The sequence below is a fragment of the Palaemon carinicauda genome, chromosome 4 (genome assembly GCF_036898095.1).
Source record: "Palaemon carinicauda isolate YSFRI2023 chromosome 4, ASM3689809v2, whole genome shotgun sequence".
Classification (NCBI taxonomy): domain Eukaryota; kingdom Metazoa; phylum Arthropoda; class Malacostraca; order Decapoda; family Palaemonidae; genus Palaemon; species Palaemon carinicauda.
Window position 1 is genome coordinate 20017282 of NC_090728.1, and position 12500 is coordinate 20029781.

The 12500-nt window shown below is 40.1% G+C and overlaps 1 pseudogene; it reads right to left on the reverse strand.

Annotated features, from left to right (window-relative positions):
• LOC137639009 (zwei Ig domain protein zig-8-like) overlaps positions 1-12500 on the reverse strand; it is a 23463-nt pseudogene that overhangs the window by 5354 nt on the left and 5609 nt on the right.

The window sequence follows — 12500 nt, forward strand, 5'->3', positions numbered from 1 at the left end:
AAATAAATTGTTGAAAATCAAAAAGTACTGTTTTCTATCAATGAAATACTGTAGACGTTTATGTGCTGCTACATGCAAAGCACGGGTCTAAAGTATAAAGTTTGTTTCTGTCAAATGTTTCAGTAATACTTCATTTCATAGCAGTACGGTAAATGGAAGTTTAGACTACTGAGTAGCTAACCGATAATTATACAGGAATTTTAGGGATTATACAGTATTTATACAAAGTTCTCTACACTGCATTTCGTTAAGATAATTCAAACACAATATGGCTTTAGGTATAGACAGCTGTTAACACTTTATTTCCTAAGAAAATAACAGCTCATTACAAATCAAGCATTAATACCATAAAGCTCAGAAATGTTGAAGAAAACGTATATGAATCCCTAAGATAAACTTAACTTTTATTTGCCTTCCTAAGGACAGTCTTAGCTGAATATTATGTATTAACGTAATTTTTGCTTCTGTTTACGTCAACCTTGTTACTGCATTTTTGTTTTATGGAAAATTAGCATAAGATATAGTGAATAAGGTTTCAGCTGTGAATTTAATTTGTTTTCTTTTGAAGAACTGTTTTAACCTCCTCCCCGCTCGCTTATAGATTTATAAGTGTCTAGTTTAACGCTTGTTTCTTTTCTGTGTTTTTTTTGAGCCCTTGGTGAGAAGAGACACCTATGTTCACGTGCAAGGAACTCGAGTGCTTGATGACACAATTTGAGCTCGCCACTCCCCTGACCTAATGCAACAGCTGGCTTATAGGAATATTTTAGAGGATTGCGACGCCAACGTTTGACGGCTTTAAGCAGTTGCATTTCGGCCACCTGCTATGATTTGTGTTTCCTGTGTGTTCTCTTATACGGTTCTCGGCGCTACGTAGGAATCCCAGCATTAAGGTGGACGTGAGAGGGACACCGCCGTTAACGGGTTTTAGTGATCCTCGGCGTAAGCAGTTGCAGGAGCTTTGGGGCTCATGGTGACATGTAGGGAGGCAGTTATTAGGTAGGAGATATTTTTTACCTTTTTTGCATTGGAGACCAGAGCTCCATTTCCCTCCCTTCGATGAGTCCAGCGAAGCTATACTCCCTACAGTAGCTGAGTGACGATGTTGTAATTGGAGTCGCTACTCTGGTGGTTTCTTCTGGCCCAAGAGTGTGATAGTATATATATATATATATATATATATATATATATATATATATATATATATATATATATATATATATATATATATATATATATATATATATTCTGGTGTGCTTTGATGTTTAGTTATTTGACTCTCTCTCCTTGAGAGTGTTGTGTATCACGTTGGGAATTTTGTTAGTATTAAGCTCTGTCTTGGAGTGTGCCTTTATAGATATTAATGTTCTTGTGGTGGGTTGTTAATTGTTAATTCAAATTGTTAGGTAGTCACAAGGGTGACTGTTCTAAAAATTGTTGTTAAAAAATATGGTTCAGTTTTCCCAAGTGTTTTAATTTCCGATGACCAATTTGCTGTTGGGTATTTTTATAAACACTGACCTCTCTTATCGTGCAATAAGAACTTGCACCACGGCCCGACAAGGGTCGTAACACTGAAGTTCCAGAAAGATGTGTAATCCTCCAACAAAAAAACGACCTTTATATACTCAACATCGGGTATTCATTAACGGCCAAGTTTTACATATTACATCACAAACCTCCAGACCCAAAGAGCTCGCAAAGATCTTTCTAATAAAAGAACTTTGTTTACAAAACCCCCATGGATGGTATCAAAATTATTCCTAATCACTTAAAATAAAAACACTTTCACAAAGAAACTCAATATTGCTGAATGACGCCTCTTTTTAGAGGAGGTCACTGCCTTCTGCTCCAACTTCCACATATTAGCCCGCGTGCTTGATATTACTACACCTTCATCAATTCTGGAGATATCATATTGGATTTCTCCCTTACTATAATAAAATTACATCACATTGCATTTCTATTTATCGTAATAGCTTCATTAAAAATGACCTTGAGCAATTACATAACAATAACTTATAATGATGATGTCAAATATAAATAATACTATTACCAGTCATATCACTGTCATAAATTTAAATCTCCTCTTGAGATATTATTTATAACTATTTCCACCATATTTGTTGAAAAAAGAAAACACTAAGTTTCTTTTTTTAAATCTTGACTTCAGTAAAGTATATAAAATATAAATTTATACACACTTCTACTATAGTAATCCGTTAGGTATATTCTCCCGAGAGGAGGATTATTACGTATGTATCAAAAGTTTAAAATAATTAAGGTAATAGTAGTAATAGTAATCTAGTATTTGTATTTATTTTTATAATAAAGTTATTGTTATGTAATTGCTCAGTCATGTCTATATCTATTACGCAATTGACTAATGATTTCTAATGAATCAGCTGCGACGCATGAAGATCTGATGGAGAGTACATTTAATATGGTGTGGGAAAAAATCTACTACGATATAAAAATCTAGAATGCTTTAGAAGGTTTCAAAAGGAATAATCAAGCATACATGTAGTTTAGAAAGAATTTGACGTCATTTGAGACGAGCGTCAGTACCGAAATTAGGTTATATATGTGTAAAACAAAAATTTCTTTGAGGAGTTCTTTTTTTCTTTTTCCTTTATCAAGTGAATAAGAATTTTACATACAAGAATCACTTGAGATTAAAAATCACTAGAAGAGGAACTTCCTTGAAAATCTATTGTATTACCAGTGGATATCTACATCAGAATTTCCTATTATAGTGGCATAAGCCACATCAATATTGTTCCAAAGCCTTCAAAATACCCCTATTGAATTCTTATCTGACGTCTTGGACGCATACTATTGGGAGTATGTTGCCAATTATCTAGGATATATCGTTTAAAAAATCAAGATCAGTGTGATGAAAATTCCTTTGAAGAAATCCTACCCGGATATACGAAAGGAAACGTTTTAGAGCATTGTCCGGCTTTAAGACCTGATGAACGGCATTGGTCACTCCCATTACCCACAGTAAACCGATTTGCCTAATAATTTAGATTTGAGGTGCATGAATATAGTGCTAGAATGTTCTACTTAACAAGCAACAACCTCCACATGATATACTGCATATGTACAAAGCACTTGTTGACCTGCTTGGGTTTGTAATAATGATATAATAAAACATTCTGTTCTTTTTTTCTATACTTAGCGTACATGAAATGGGAACAGGATACTCTACAGTTCACTCAACAATTCATTGATCTCGTAGACTGATATAATTCCAGAAGGAATGACTGGAATTCCTCATCATAAATTGGAAAGCCAAAAATTATAAAACGTTTAATCTGTATTATTCTAAAACATGCTGCAAAGAGATCCCCAAACAAGTCTTTTCTAGTCCAAGCCAAATCAAATGAAATATAAGAACCAATATGCTAAACCCAAAAGAAATTATACTCTTCTCTCTTCATGTATGAAATATAGCAAGACTTTGAAAATATAAGTAAAATTGAATTCTAAAGCTTAGTAGCAGATATACAGGAACTGTTTTTAAATCGCGCAACCTGGAGATAACCAACTTCCAGAGAATCAGGAGTAGAAGAGACTTCAGCTTAATAGAACAATGGCATAAAGAAAACTGAAAACAAAGAATGTGGCATCAATATTCCAAGCAAGTTCGATCTCAAATCTAGTAGTCAGGATAAAAATACTGAGCTAATCATATCCAAATAATTCTTACAATTTATTTGATATGGTTTTCGTAATCTGAAATATTTCGTCTATTCGAGATAATTGCCCAAAATGCTGAGAGACTAGAGAGGTTGAGTTGCATTTACCCCGCCCCCCCCCCCCAAAAAAAAAAAATTATATGCATATATTTTTGGGCTCAAGCCATGTCGTCGTGATGGAAGTTCCTTAAAGTAGCTTCCTAAGTACTACAGTGATATTCCCAGACAATTCTACCTTTAGGTATCCAGAATTCTAACTCCTGGCGCGAATATCCTTAAAATGTCTCCAAAGGATATCGCATAATATCAGCGGACGTTTTCTTGACACGCCTCCATAGCAATCTGCACCCCAAACAGCATTTTGACTTCGAGGAGGATGTGGCAAAAGGGAGCCATCCAAAGGCTCTCCCCGCTCTCATAATACTATTGGGAATACAACAGCGCCATTCCCACGACGGCGGACATTCTTTTTTTTTGTAGCTATCTCGCTCGGTGATATTTCCTGGTGATCTAACTTTTCGATCGTTTTACAGGATTATTATTATGCTTTCTTCATCATCTTCCGCCTCTGGAAAGTTGAGTATTGGGTCTTTACTATGAGTATATTTTAGCTCCTGTTTCACAATGATATTAGAGTATTTTATTGTGTTTAAGAGCTAGGCCAGTTACTGGAGGCGCCATGGCGCCATTGTTCATTGGGCATGTGTTATTTAAATAGCTGAACGACTTCCAGTTTTTAATAGCTTTATTTAATTATTTTAATTATTTAGCTATTTAGGCAATTATTCTTGTAAAGTTTCGATAATGTGCGTAATTTTTGTTTCCCCCTTTTCTCTGTCGATCGTATAGTTAGAGTTTCGGTGATTTAGGTAACCGAGATCTCGTATAGCCTAGGTAACTTTACCTAGACATTTTACAGTACGTTCAAACTTTCCCCGGTTACCCTCGTGTTTTGTTTTCATTCATTGGAGACTGATACCTCCTATAATGTTATGAAACATTACACGTCTCTTTGGAGACTTAAGGGTAATCTCTTTCCCTCTGAGTGTAGCCTCTGGCTACAACCCTAATAGCTGTGCCTTGAATTTTAATCAGACACGGCTAACTTACGGTTTGTCCTGCCTCTTCCCTTAACCGTTGGTTGTGGTATACCATCGGGTTTTGGGATTTAATCAGAATCTCAGAGTATTTACTCTTATGTCGGCGACCTGCCGGCAGGGCGAATGGGTTGTAGGATACTATCATTCCCCAGCCGGATAGGTAGCCGCACTCGAAGTTATGGTAGGATACCATCTTTTCCTTGCGACTAAAAGACTAGTCCTATGCCACAGCACTCTGGGCTGAAGAGTAATTTTCTTTAGCCTAGGACACGTGGCACTGGAACTCTGTTTCTTCTTTGTTGAGAGGAGGCGGCAGTGCCATCATCCTCTTAACTGTGTCGGCAATCTCTGGGTTGGAGAACTGAGTCTCTCCTGTTCCCTGGGATTCTGCCGATACCGATACAGACTTTCTTTTACAGGTGGTAGGATTGACAATTTTTGCCAGTTCCTTTCACACTCGTTACAGGACCCTGTTCCCTACCCCGCTGTCCTCTTTTGATGGCTGAGCCATTTTCTTTCTTTAGGCTGGCATCTTGCAACCTTCCTTTGCTGGTAGGTTGCCGGAGCCAGCCAGACTCCCTCTCGAGCCATATCTTTGGCTGACGGCAGAGCATACTGCCGCTGACTACATCATCTGTCGGCAATTGCCTGCCTAGCCGGCAACTGCCGGCCCAGCCGGCAGCCAAGATGGCTTCCAGCAACCATGATGGCCGTGAGAGGGAAGTCCCTTCTGTTCCCAAGGTTCTTCAGTCCTCCCTTGGACTGCTGCTACAGGTCTTGTTGCCAGGGTACTGCCAGCCAGGCCGGCACAGATAGTGCTGACTCAGTTGGCAGCACGCCGACTGTACTGGTACTGCTGGACTTGCTGGCCGGCAGTGTATCGGCGGTACCTTGTCGGCAATAGTACTGTAGCTGCAAGGAAGCCTGAATGGTACATTCTCCCCTTCTATTAGAACCTTCTCTCTGGAAAAAGGCAGTCAAATTAGACTTTTACATCCTTAATTACTGTATACATTCACAGTAAGGAGTAGCCTTTTTTCCATGCTATCTCTCTCTCTCTATAGCTAGCATGCCGGGTATGCCGGCAAGACCTAGCTATGCCGGCTACATGCCGGCTGAACTACTGTATATTTTATACAGGTAGCCAGTATATCTGCATTATAGAATATACTGCAGATAGAAAACTACTATATAGTTTATACTAGTAGTTATTTCCAATATATTTTGTATATCCAACACAGGCATTTGCTGAGCCCAATCCTATATTGAATGAATATGATTTCTTCAATATCCTGATTAGAAATCAGTATTAGGATTACCCTACAATATTAAACACTTCAAGGCAGGAGTAATACACTCCTAACCCTTAAAGGGTGGAGCCTTTTTCCTTGAGTCTCCCTGATCAGGAAACTCTATATTTCAATATAGTAGGAAGACCACTGCAAATAGGCTGAGTGGGATATACAAATATATGTCCTAATCTTCCTAGTCCAGCTGGCTTCATGCTAGATGGACCATACTGTCATGATATACAGTAGCCAGTAAATTGCAATATAGACGTACTGCAATAAGAAAACTACAGTACAATGATACAGTAGTATTTTCTGACATACCTTGGGTACCCTTATACGAGCATTCTGATGGTACCGTTCATATATTGAATGAATAGTTTTCTTTAATATTCTGATCGAGAATCAGTCATCCTGACCCCACAGTATTAACATTATTTTGGGACAGTGTTTTGATACTTCTCTACCCCTAGGGGTAAGAGTCCTTCTACTTGGAGTTACTCTATAGAGAAATCTCCATGTAGTTAATACTGAGGGGAGGCAACAGCATTTGCTCACAGGGGTGCACAAGTATGTATCTCCTACTATCCCTTTATAGCTTACTATCCTAAGCTACTCTATTGTAAAGGACATTTGCATGTTGATTGTCAAGGAGATAATCCATTGTATACTCATTTGGTTTTCCTTTCTTTACAGGACGAACACCAGATACCATGTGCTGCAGTCCTCTGCAAGGCCAAGAGTAAGTATTTTTACGGCCATAATACTTGCAGGTTTCATGCCCCCTGCAATATTATTTCTGGATCCCTACATTATTGGAACCCACAGGTTTGCAATATATGTCGGACATTAATGTCCGAAGGTTTTGAAAATTCCAAGTCTACGCAGATTAGGGATACAGCTCAATATAAATTACGTAACTGGGTGAGAGGCTTTCAAAAGATCTCTCCTGGACCTTTCCTACCTAATGATAGGATGCGTAAGCTACTATTTCCGGAAGCAAGTGAGGAAACAGTTGTGCCTCAGGAGCCAACTACATCCCCTGACAGCCCGAAAACCTTTGGGATTAAGGGCAAGAAGTGCCCCAGGGTAGAAGAGGAAAATGTTGAGTCGGAATTTCCTCCGCCTATGCCGGCTATAGAGCCATCGATGTCGACATCTTCGTCTTCTACCCCTCTATTGGATAATGTGGTACAATTATGTATCCAGGGGAGAATCAAATAGAGAGCTTTAGTAAACAAAACGAAAAGCAGTAAGTAAAACGCAAGATAGAGCCTCATAAAGCTTCTCTTGTCACTTCCCAGGGGTCAGTCAAACGTCCCTTGAATCAAGACCTACCAACATGCTCCATAACCAATCCCTGGAGGTTTGCGGAGCAGATGCCGATTTCAAATGGCAGTCTCTACATCTCAGAGAAAATAGAGGCTGTTCCTTTGGACAAAGTTCAATTTTGGCCAAGCTTTGATGCTTTCCCTAATTGTTGGGATCGACTGAAGTACGAACCAAAGTCAAGAAAAGGAGCGGAACCAAAGGAGGTCTTGATTCTCGACTATGATAAGGCACAGACTATCCTTTCAGGTAGTCTGAGAAAGGCGGGTTATTCAGATTCAAAGGTATTCTCACTGAATAACAGACACCCTTCCTTTCTTGCTCCTACTTCACTCTCATTCCCCTTTATGGGGAAGGTATTTACTTCTGTTGCCAAAGCGGTAGAGGCGGGTAAGCCATGTCCCACACTCGATGAGTGCAAGCCATTGTCAACAGCTTTTCCCGGACAGGAAAAGGATTGGAAGGAAGTCCATTTGACCTTTTCAGTAGGAAAATTAGACAAGGACATCGCAAATCGACAATTCAAGGTATGTCTCCCTAAATTGTCTGAATTGCTCTTGTGTAATGAAAATGAGTCAAAGGAGAGACTTGCGACATCCCTTTCTCTACAAAACTACATAGAGTTGTGTTCAACCTACGAAAGTACCCCAGACATGCTCATGGTCATAGCCAAAATGCATATGGCAATCTTGGTGAAGGACCTTTACGCCTTTATGAAGGCCAGGAGAGCATGTAGAGAGTTTGTGTTCACTGACGCAACAGTGAAACACGAAACAAGGAAGCTAATATCTTCCAACATCTGGGGTAAAGACCTCTTCCCACACGAGGTCATTAAGGAAGTAATTAAGAACACCACCATGGAAAACATAAGTCTTCTCTAAAAATGGGGCATTCCTTCAAAGAGAAAATCTTCTGTGGTTGTGGGTCCCCAACCTAAAAAGAAGATCGAAAATGCTGGAAATATCCGGGCTGCTCAACAACATCCCACTATTCCAGTGACCACGGTGCTATAGGCAGATGGTCAAAAGTCTAAGCCTACTGACTACTCGAAGCATAAAGACGCTTCGGCTAGGAGGAACTTTCCCTCGGGATCGCAGGAACTTTGTTCCTTCGGTCCAAAGCCTATTCAAGATGAGCCATTGATGGGAAACAGAAATGTCCTTACCATCATTTCCTTACCTTTTCCTACAGTTCAAAACCCTCCTGGAGAAGTATACCTGAGAGCTATAGAGCATACAGGTGGTAAGAAAACTATAGCTCATCGAGTTCCAGGGAAGGCTTTTTTGTGTTCACGAGAAGGAATCAAGATATCAATGAGTCAGTCTGAACTTGTCGCCACTCAACAAGTTCATAAAAAAAACAGAAAGTTCTGAATGTTAATCCTTCTGAACATATGGACCTTGTTCCAATTAGGGGTGTTCGTAGTCTTGTCAGATCTGAAAGGTGTCCTTTGGAACCTTCCAGTCATCCACCCCCCTTCCTCCTATCTAGAATTCATGTTACAGAGAGTAACATTCATCCTAGGAAAGATACGTGTCGGACTCACAGTCCTAAGTATCTTCAAAGGATTGACGAACTTAGTCACGTCAAAGTCAAGCCTAGAAATAGTTCAGGTATTAATATACCTGATCAAGAGGCTGGAGTGGGCAGCACCCGAAGTGTCCGGCCAATGTGCATTCAAAGAGATGATCCGGTTCCTGGGACATCACGGATGCAAGATAGGCTTCTAGAAGTCTCGACTTTCTCCAGCTCAGGGGTTTTGATTTTTTAAAAAACCATCGAAGCCCTCAGTCTCATCAACTCTCCTCTCCTTTGGAAATATAAAAGGAGCTCGTGAGGTCTGTCAAGAGACTCAGGTATTCAGTCACAATACCAAAATGCCAACAGGAAAAAGCGCTAAACTTTCCCCAGTTCACTATAGTGACAGACCTGGTACTAAGGGCACACCGGAAAGATGCGTTAAGAGCTTGGAGAAAACGCGCATCAAACGCTTGAAGAGATAAAAAAAGACTGAGATCGGTCCCTCTTTAATCGCTTCTCTAACAGAAATTAGAGCACGAAAGACCCAAGACTCTGCTGGTCCTTTCATGGGTGGGGAAGCCACCTCCACACAGATCAGGCTCCCTACGACTGATCTGGGACACCGAAGCAATAATAAGATGTCACATTCGAACGTCTCATTCAGTCTTGGTGAAGTTACCCATCCCTCTCTTAAAGGGATGGCACCTACCAGCAGTTCATTTACAACTGATCCACAATGTGACGGTGGATACTCTATTTCGATACAAACCGATAGAATTGGAATGGTCCATGGGAGCAGATGTATTCCCTCCCAGATGAGAACAAGTCCCAGAACTGCAATTCGACCTCTTCATCACGAGTGTCTTCAAGAAACTACCTCGCTATATAGTCCCATACAAGGATCCTCTAGTGGGGCTGATAGACTAGATGAGGCTGGTCCTAGCTTTGACCCTAGGTATATTTCCGAAGATTCAGAAATTAACTGCCTTCGTTTTATCACAGGGAACCCAAACCCTTCATTTCATGATTTTCTCCCTCTAGCGGTTAGAAAAAGGTTTGCGATCTCAAAAGGCAAAATAGAATTCTCAGAAGAATACAAGGCCTAGTCAACTAGGAGACAATATGAGTCTTCCTGGAAAAAGTGGGTTGCAAAAGGACCAAAAGAAATTTAAATAAACTTCTGTCTGTCCTTCTTTGTCCACCTTCATAGCCAAGATCTGGCGGCCAATACGATAAATACGTGCAAGTCAGCCTAAGACTAGGCCTCTCCTATATGCCTTTCAAGTGGATCTGGCGAATGAAATCTTTAATAAGATTCCAAAGGCATATGCTAGGCTTAAGCCCGCGGTACCACCAAAGCCCATCTCTTGGTCTTTGGACAAGGTCTTACATTATGCCTCATCTGTGAACAATGAAGATTGTTCTCTTAAGGATCTAACCCAAAAGGTTATTTTTCTTTTCGCTATTGCCTCCGGGGCTAGAGTTAGTGAAATAGTGGCCCTATCCAGAAATGAGGGTCACATTCAGTTTGCTGAAGTGGGAAAACTGAATCTATTTCCTGATCCATCCTTTCTCGCTAAAAACGAGCTACCCACTAAGAGGTGGGGTCCCTGGATAATCTGCCCTCTGAAGGAAGATGTCTCTCTATGTCCTGTAGAGTGTCTAAAGGTCTATCTTCGTAGAACTTCAGACTTCAGGGGAGGACAGCTCTTTAAAGGAGAAACTTCTGGATCAAATTCATCCATAAAACAACTAAGGGCGAAGCTCACCTACTTTATTCGTAGAGCGGATCCGGACAGTACTCCGAGAAAGATTGCTTCATCACTGAAATTCTATCAGTATATGGACTTTGAGCGCCTACATTCACACACTGGATGGAAATCATCCAGAGTGTTTTACAAACACTATGCAAAACAAGTGCATGAACTGAAACACTTCGTAGTGGTGGCAGGTAGTGTATTAAAACCTGCCCCCTGATTACTGTAGTAAGCAGTTTTTGGTTTGGGACCTCACATGTCCTCGCACATGTAACGGATGAGAATCCTCCAGAATGTTCTACATACACTATGCTAGACAAATCCATGTTCTGAAGCAATATGTGGTGACGCCAGGTAGAATATTTAACCTGCCGTCTAATTCTACGATGAACAGCTAATTGACTGGGACTGTCAATTAAAGGGAGAAGAGGTCACCCTTCTTAGTGTGACTTCTTTTAATCAAAGGTTACCATGATAACACTGGCTCTGTTCAAAATACCAGGTGTGGAATTATACAGATAGCACTAGTGCCGGTGTACAAAGTACACAGAGTAGATAGAAGTAACCAGTACAGGAATTATGAAGAGAATTTGTTTTATAATTTTCTTCAGCCTGAGAGTGGCACTCATCATTTCTTCCTTCAAGAAGGAAATATAGTCTCTGTACTTGTTACAGGTATAATCCCATTGTCATACTACATTCGTTTAACTAAACATCTTTTAGTCATTTATTAGTAATAAATGTCTATTAGAATGTAGTGCGTCCACCTTCGCCAGACTATTGTATGTATACATGCCAGAATTCTTCAACTTACCAAAGTAAGTATCCCTCATATATTTGTATGCATCAAATAATAGATATGAGACACTGATGTTATTTTAGCAAATATACAACTATGAGACTATTTGTATATTCAGTGTGTACTTATGTTTGGTCATACTATGTATGTTAACCTCAAGATCCCTTTTCTGCTGTCTAGAATGACTCTTCCGTGTAGGAGGCAGGAAGCACTAACATTGGTTATGATTAGTGATGGTGACGAATAACGGTAACGTCCCTTGTCTCATGTGGTCCCCATGACCAAAGAAAAGGTTGCTATAAGGTTAAGGCACTGATTAAAAATCCACAGATACACTAATGCTCTGGTATGCTTCCATCACGACGACATGGCTTGAGCCCAAAAAACGAATTTTGAGCAAAGCAAAAAATCTATTTTTGGGTGAGATGGCCATGTCGTCCTGATGGACCCACCCATCTCTTCTAAAAGAAAAGATTTTCACAGTATCCCTGCCGTGGTACTGTATCTGTAACAACACGCTCAATGCTACAAGGAATGTCCGCCGTCATGGGAATGGCGCTGTTGTATTCCCAATAGTATTACGAGAGCGGGGAGAGCCTTTGGACGGCTCCCTTTTACCACATCCTCCTCGAAGCCAAAATGCTGTTTGGGGTGCAGATTGCGATGGAGGCGTGTCAAGAATGCGTCCGCTGATATTATGCGATATACTTTGGAGAAATTTTAAGGATATTCGCACCAGGAGTTAGAATTCTGGATACCTAAAGCTAAAATTCTCAGGGAATATCACTGTAGTACATATATCCCTAAGGAAGCTACTTTAAGGAACTTCCATCAGGACGACATGGCCATCTCACCCAAAATTAGATTTTTCGCGCCATTATATATATATAAGAATTCAATGGGATAAGCGACATGAATTATGAAGGTTTGGAATATGGTTGAATAATAAAAAACAGTTCCAGATGTAGATGAGTTCACGAGGTCAAAATTTAATAAAGAAA